Source organism: Salvelinus namaycush, chromosome 20 (genome assembly GCF_016432855.1).
Source record: "Salvelinus namaycush isolate Seneca chromosome 20, SaNama_1.0, whole genome shotgun sequence".
In the NCBI taxonomy this organism is placed as follows: Eukaryota; Metazoa; Chordata; class Actinopteri; order Salmoniformes; family Salmonidae; genus Salvelinus; species Salvelinus namaycush.
Window position 1 is genome coordinate 45,292,572 of NC_052326.1, and position 9,084 is coordinate 45,301,655.

The following is a 9,084-nucleotide window of genomic DNA, read 5'->3' on the forward strand; positions in this document are numbered from 1 at the left end:
TTAATTGCTGATTTCAGAGGCTGGTAACTCTGATGAACTTATCCTCTGCAACAAAGGTAACTCTGGGTCCTCATGAGAGCCAGTTTCATCATAGCACTTGATGGTTTTTGCGACTGCACTGAAGAAACTTTCAAAGTTCTTGAACTGATTGGCTCAAACACATTAAGAAGGAAAGAAATTCCACAAATGAACTTTTAACAAAACACACCTGTTAACTGAACTGCATTCCAGGTGACTACCTCATGAAGCTGGTTGAGAGAATGCCAAGAGTGTGCAAAGCTGCCATCAAGGAAAAGGGTGACTACCTTGAAGAATCTCAAATATAAAATATATTTTGATTTGTTTAACACTTTTTTGGTTACAACATGATTCCATATGTGTTATTTCATAGTTTTGATGTCTTCACTATTATTTAACAATGTAGAAAATAGTAAAAACAAAGAAGAACCCTGGAATGAGTAGGTGTGTCCAAACTTTTGACTGGTACTGTATATTTAAAAAAGTACTTCCTACTACTGTGACAGTCCAGCTTACAACTTCATCACATTGTAAAAAAAAAAAAAAGGGAAAATATTTTAATTGGAAAAAAGAAACAAACACATATAATTAAGAAAATAATGAAAGACTGGAGTGAATGAAGAAGAAAATAATTTAAGAGTTTTTAATCTGAGCATGCATTGGCATTCTTCTGGTTTTGCCCATAAAAGGCATATTTGTAACGGTTGCTGCATAGTTTAAACATACGTGGTCAGCCAAACCCCAAAATAGCTGGATATGGATGCACTTCTCAGCAGGGCTAAACAAAACTAATGGAATATGTTAGCTAACTTAGACCAACTTTCACAAACTATTTCCCTGCACCTCTTGTTTGGAATGGTTAACTTTACCACACCAAACCTCTTTGGACCGACTTATGATGAATTTGTGAATAAACCAGTGATAACAACAACAGTTATCCCATTAGCATTTACACTGAGTATACCAAACATTAGGAACACCTTGCTAATACTAAGTTGCACCCCCCATTTTTGCCCTCAGAACAGCCTCAATTCATTGGGCATGAACTATACAAGGTGTCGAAAGTGTTACACAGGGATGCTGGCCCATGTTGACTCCAATGCTTCCCACAGGTGTATCAAGTTGGCTGGATGTCCTTTGGGTGGTTGACCATTCTTGATACGCACAGAAACTGTTGAGCATGAAATACCCAGCAGCTTTGCAGTTCTTGAAACAAATCAGTATTCCTGGCACCTACTACCATACCCCGTTAAAAGGAACTTACATCTTTTGTCTTGCTCATTCACCCTCTGAATGGCACACATTCACAATCCATGTCTCAGTTGTCTCAAGACTTAATAATTATTTAACCTGTCTCCTCCCCTTCATCTATACTGATTGAAGTGATTTAACAAGTGACATCAATACGGGATCATAGACTTCACCTGGATTCACCTGGTCAGTCTATGTCATGGAAAGAGCAGGTGTCCTTCATGTTTTCTATACTCAGTGTAGTACAACCATGTTTTGAAAGACCCCATAGCCCATATTAAACAGGAAACACCCAAACCCCTCAAACACACCTAGAAGATGTAAAGGTTAATCAAATTAGGTGTGCACAAAGACTTTGGTATGCTGATACCACAGTGTATATGTCTCTCTGTCTTCAGGGATAGGGTTGGGGGAGGGAAGGGAAGGGGTGCTCTTCATTCACCTTTGAGTGATAGATCACTGGGCACTATTTTCACAAAATTCTTCAGTTAATATCTTATCTTGAGTAGATATCTGCAGATAGCTGTGATACCTTGAATGGTATCTTTTATTGGTATCTTTTTAGTTTGTATCTCATTGAGCAGGAGTGTTGATTGTGTCACCCGAAAGGTAATAAAGTCACACAGACAGATAGAGCCATTGAATTTTTAATCCAGTACACAAAAAACCCATCAATATCCATTGTTCTTAAGAAAACATACTAGAATAGGACTGTGAGTGTCAGAAATAACATATACAGTAATTCATTACATAATATATGAATAAGAACCCAGTATGTAACATTTTACTCGGACTCTTGACACTTTTAGTCTCACAATAAACAAGCAACTTCCTAGCCTCAAATTATGTTCACAAGGAATTTTATGGCTTCTTAGGCCATGCAATAAACTAGCATCCTGTCCAGGGGGTGTACTTGTATGTCAAGCTGCTTCACGCTACAGAAATATGGGCCATTCTGGCTCGGACAAGGTTACTTACTTAAAACATTTTTTTTTTTAAACTTACATCAGATATTCTGTATCTTAGACATTATTAAATGAAGGGCTGGTTGTGTGTGGAAATGTAACAGAACATTCCAAAATAAAACCTCTGCCCTTAACTAGATGGACTCAAATTTAATAGGTGGTGGTGTTTATAGCAGTGGAAAATAGTAGGTTCCCAACCACTTTCTCTGACGAGACTACTGTATGCCCTGGCTAGGGCGGATTCACAAAATGGACCCCAGAGAACAAAATAACAAAACACACAGTTGGCTAAAGCTCATACACTTCCATTGTTTTCTTTATACTGTCACTCTACCTCACCTTCATGGTTGATCAAGTTTCAAAGCTTCCCCTCTACATCAGAACAACTCTCATATAATACAGTACTTATGTTTGGTAATATCATATATCAAGGAGTTTATACCTCAGTGATTTAGAATGGTTTAATGGTTGAGGAAGAGAAACTTCTCAATGGAATCAGAATGACTCATCTTACTACTTCTATGCCATTTCGAAACGTTTAAAATGACAGTCCACTTCAAAATCAAAGTTTGTCAGATGTTTCAACTCATTTCATTGTGCAAATCAAATGCACTTTTGAAGTGCTACCTGGAAATTATATACAGGCCATGTCTAGCTTTAAATTCAATGGAGCGTGCGTTTAGCTAATGAGACGACTGAAGTCAGAAACTCCACAAAATAAACAACAACTGAAATGGCTGCAAAAAAGGAAAATACAAGAGTTTGGTGATGCCAATGGGTTGCAGGTTCGATGCAATTATTATGGCATGCGTTATATAACAAAATACTTCATTCTTATTTACTTCACATGCTCAATATATAAGTGCCCACACTGTTTTTGTGCAGTTGCCATTTTTTGAACGGTCAAATAAACAGAATGGTTTTGGATACTGCAAACCTACTATTACTTCCTACACAACAGATGGCGACATTTGTGGACTCAACATTTGATATATTTTTGAAGTCCGAAAAAATCGGACCAACTTTGATTTCAGAGGGCACTATCACTTTAAACTGCTGCATGTGCAGTAGCTCCGGAGATCCTCAGACCAGAGAGGCCATGGGGGAGAGGGATTAAAAGAGAAGAGAAAATGGAGACTGACTCATAGCAATAACAACAGGAATGTGGGAAACTCAACAGGAGCTCATGTGCTTCATGGGTTCTGGACAACCGTCAAAGAATGAAAGCTCCCAGCTTGATCGTTCTTAGATCAACTTGAACTTGTTTATTCTTATTTTTTGTTACCCCTGAGCTCGGGAATACTTACCCAGCTAAAACAATTATACTGCTACAATGTTAGGTAACACTTTATTTGGATAGTCTGTAGAGCATCTACAGATGGACTATCTACAGACTATCGATAATATTTAAACTATCTACAAACCCAAACCCTAGCTCTAACCCCAACCTTAACCGTAACCTTAGAAAACAGTTACTTATCAACAGATAGTATGACCATCTGTAGAGCATTTACAGATGGAAAATCCGGTCTATACAAATAAAGTGTGAGCCAATGTTATGCCAACGGTACTTACTCAATCCCATGACCACGAGTTGTGCCATATCTGAGAGAAGGAAAGAGGAAAATGGGAGGGTGGATATTGATCGTTTTAAATTAATTAGAGGTATTAGATAAAGACCCAGACACACCCTGAGACCCTGAATATTGTTGGATGCCTTGGTTACACCCTGAGGTACTGAATATTGTTGGATGCCTTGGTTACACCCTGAGGTCCTGAATATTGTTGGATGCCTTGGTTACACCCTGAGGTACTGAATATTGTTGGATGCCTTGGTTACACCCTGAGGTCCTGAATATTGTTGGATGCCTTGGTTACACCCTGAGGTCCTGAATATTGTTGGATGCCTTGGTTACACCCTGAGGTCCTGAATATTGTTGGATGCCTTGGTTACACCCTGAGGTCCTGAATATTGTTGGATGCCTTGGTTACACCCTGAGGTCCTGAATATTGTTGGATGCCCTTGTCTAAAGGGTCTGGAAAATAACGTGTCAGACAAGAATTGGCACATTTTATATGCTTTTAAAACAGCTTCCAACAAAAAATATAATCGCCACGTTAATCAGAGCATACGTCAAGAATAAAAGGAATACCACCCCGTAATATATGTTGAAACAAACCCCATGCCCTGTTCAATAGGTCCAATGAATGTTGAACATGATTTTCTGTATTCACCCACTCAACCGTGTAACTTGATAGGTAGAGAGTTGTTTGCTAAGCTTAAGGATACAATTTTTTGTATTCCGATGGAGTTTTCATTGATATCCCCAACAATGAAGTTCTGAACTAATTCGTAAGTAGGCAAAATTTAACCACTCCCCGAAGTGGGAAACTGTCTCTGTCTCTCACTCCATTCTGTCTCAAATGCCAGAAACCTTATGGACAGAGCACTCCAATGACAGTGGACTGATAGGCAGTGCTTGCCCAGTTTATAATAACTGTTGATCCGAGAAAGAAACTCTAGTCTCGAGAGCTACCTTAAAAAAGAAGCTTCCTCCAAAGTTAATCTCTCCCCTTCTGAATTGGCTGATGTATTTTATAATTTCGGCACATTATTAATCTCAAAATAATAGACATTTCATGAGTGTGAAGCAGAAAGTGAATATACAATGGAAATTGGTAATAAATATATAGAGTAACATTGTTAGGGTAGATAAAAATCCAAACAATGCCTTCCAGTGGTATCCCGGTGAACATAATTTATCATCTTTATTTTATTCGTTTTTAAACCTTTTAATAGGGGTAAAAGCAGAACATTGTTTGAGAGTGATTCTTGTGTATTAGCAGTAATATATATGCCATTTAGCAAATGCTTTTATCCAAAGCGATTTATAGTCATTAAATAGTTAAATAAAGCTTAAATCAAATAAATAAAAACAGTCATGGGTGCATACATGTTACGTATGGGTGGTCCCAGAAATCGAACCTACTCTCCTGGCATTACAAGCATCATGCTCTACCAACTGACATGACAACAGCTACATGACAACAAATGCATTAACTACAGAAAATGCATAGTCAGCCCAATGGCCTGCTTAATTAATATGCTCCCTTTTAACATTCACACGTAGGGTGAGTATCGGTAAAGTGGACACTTTCTGAAAATGTGCTTTCACCTTATTAAATCCTCCCATTGTCTTAACCCCCAATATGATACTATCATTAATAGCTTAGGAACTCTACTACACTATACAAAAGAAGGAACAAATAAATATTAAACACAGAATGGATTACTTACAAATGGTCCTGAGACTACATCCTTTTTTAGTCGATACTGGCAAATTGGGACATCTTGATTGGCAAGATTAGCACTTAATTATTTATTGTAAAGAAGGAGAAATTAGAGAGTAGCCTACATAATTTCAAGATAAACTACAATCATTCATACAAATAAAATGTATTTAATTATTTAACTAGGCAAGTCAGTTAAAGAACAAATTATTATTTACAATGACGGCCTACCCCGGCCAAACCCTAACGACGCGGGGCTGATTGTGCGCTGCCCCATGGGACTCCCAATCACAGCCAGTTGTGATATAGTCTGGAAGTGAACCAGGGTCTGTAAGGACACCTCTAGCACTGAGATGCAGTGCCTTAGACCGCTGCAACACTCAGGAGCCCATGTAACATTCATACTTATCATGTATTATTATTAATATCATACTTGATTATAATTATATGGTGCATATTTAATTGTATAGCTTATATAAAATATAAAGAACCATATCTAAGCCTATCAGGTCAACATTCTTAATGCTACACTCTAGTGGACATTTTGTAGAATGCAACCAGAAAGACCCCTCATCCCTCAATTTCAATGACTGTTTCAAATACAGCTAAATAAACTTTTTTTTGGTCATATACAGTACTTGCATGGTTATAAATATCGCTAGCTAGGGTTAATGTTGGTGAGGTAATATCCTTCTAAGTACACTGAACAAAAATATAAACGCAAAGTGAAGTGTTGGCCCCACGTTTCATGAGGTGAAATAAAAAAATCCCATAAATGTCCATATACACAAAAGCTTATTTCTCTCAAGTATTGTGCACAAATTTGTTTACATCCCTGTTAGTGAGCATTTCTCCTTTGCCAAGATAATCCATCCACCTGACATGTGTGGCATATCAAGAAGCTGATTAAACAGCATGATCATTACACAGGTATAAGGGCACAAGGCGAGACCCAAATGCAGACACAGGAGGCAGATGGTTGAGCTCCAATATTTTTTATAACAAAAGGGACAGGCGAGAGTTCATAAACCAGGTCAGAGTCCAAACAGTACCAGGTGATTGGCAGGCTCGAGGTCAGGACAGGCGGGTTCAGCATCAGGACAGGCAAGGGTCAAAACCAGGAGGCTAGGAAAAACAGAGACTGGGGAAAAAAGGAGCTAGGAAAACTGCTGGTTGACTTTTCAAAACAAGACAAACAGAGAGACAGGAAACACAGGGATATATACACTGGGGATAATAAGCGACATCTGGAAAGGGTGGAGACAAGCACAAGGACAGGTGAAACAGATCAGGGCGTGACACCAGGTGCATATTGTGCCGGGGACAATAATAGGCCACTTTAAAATGAGCAGTTTTGTCACACAACACAATGCCACAGATGTCTCAAGTTTTGATTGTGCGTGCAATTAGCATGCTGACTGCAGGATGGTCCACCAGAGCTGTTGCCGGAGAATTGAATAATCTCCATATTTCTATCATAAGCTGCCTCCAACATTGTTTTAAAGAATTTAGCAGTAAAAGTAGTATGAAATCCATTTACAGTCATTTTGATTCACAATGCCATCCTATTACAAAATATGTTGTAATGATACACTGAATATACTTTTTTAGTTTATTTTAACCATAACATTATTTACCTGAGAATGCTATTTCATTTTACTTACCATTATGCCTCTGGAGATGCGTGTCATTACACAGGATGCCACGCCCACAATAATGACATCGTACCCATTAAAAACATTGTTAATCATCGCATACTTCCTCAGTAACACACAGGCATTGATTGTTGGTGATGTTATTGTACACATTTAAAGAAATACATAAAATGTAAGTGTCCCACGTATCTCACTTAACCAATATTCACCCTACATGACAACAATTTCATGAACACTCCACTGCAAATGCATAGTCACAGCATAATAGCCTCTTAAACGGATAGTTCACCCAAATTAAAAACATATATATATTGGTTTCCTTATCCTGTAGGTTTCTATGGACAAGATAAGACAGCAATCCTACTTTGGTTTTGTTGAACTTTTTAGCATGTGTGGCCCAAAACCAACGCAAGTCAATATCCATTATTAGACTGCTTACAGGGTAAGAAAACCAATAATTATCCTTTTAATTAACAAGGAAAATGTATAGTCAACCTTCATACTCTTTAGGAACATAGGAATACAGTAAAACACACATTTCCAATGATTAGAAAGGAGGTTATGAAAACAATTACATTTTTATAAATTGGATGACACCTCTTTTCTATTAGAATACTTGCACAGGAAGATTAAGACAGTATGCATTCACACACAAGAACATCTGATTACATTTTATTTTACAGTCCTATTTCAGTAATTATTTATTTGTATTTACAGATAAATGATGTAGTAACAATAATGCAAAACTCAATCACTCCAGGAACCAACACATGATTAATGTGATTGTAATCAATGTGTTTTTGCCATTTTACCTTGTAATTGTGAGCTAAATATCAGATATATATATATATATATATAGTGGGCTGTAAAAATAAAGCTTATTTACTTTTGGTACTACTCAATCCGTAAAGCTGAAGATGTTCCCGCTGTTGCGGAGACTGCTTTCACGGCAAATACTACATATGTCGACTCAATCGGAAATGACCTTCACATTTTAATACGGATGTTCCACAATGCTTCGGCAATACACATTGAATCCAGCCCTTCGTTAGTTTGTTACTACCTACAGACCACAGCTTTGACCTACTACAGTAGCTATCTTGGTCTATTGTACTTCAAACTATGTGTATGCAGGTTGCTTAGGATTCAAACCTTCTCAAACAGCCTAATTCCTACTCTTAGAGGAGGTGCTCCCACAATAATGTGATTTGTTCCGCAAGTTTAAATATTGGATTCTGCACACAACATACTAATCCCATTCCACTACCCTTTAAAGCTTTTTTTATTATATGAAAGCAAGCTTTGCTTATATACTTACAAGACCATCACGCTTGATTGAGCGAGTTGTTTTGTCTTGTAGTAATGTGGTGCCTGCCTGTATTTCCTTAAACCTTTATTTTAGCAATATATGACATTGAGAATTGTAATTTTTTGGGGGGTCAGTAGGCACCCAACATAACAACAGGTTACAGCGTGTTGGATACAGTCACTCTTATAGAAGTCTACTGTCTGCATTCCTGATTCCTGTAACAGTTAGCTCACCTGTGTAATGTTCACAGAAGCTCAGAAACACTTGCAAACATGGTCCTGTTTTATCAATTGCTGTGCGGATCAATGGGCAGCTCATTACCTATGTGAAAATGAATATGTAGCTTAAAGTTATGCGTGTATTTGTATTTGCAATAAAGATGGTGACACTACAATAATACACATTTACAATAGGCCTATATAAAAAAAATACATACAGTACAATAATATATACAGTATCTGTTTGCATTTATTGATTAACCTCAGCTTGAATACCACCATAGAGCTAGCTGCCTCTTATGACAGGCAGTCTGTTGCAGGCAGCAGCAGCTGTGTTGTTAACGAGCAACCAAGTTGCTCGACCAGGTTAGATAGCT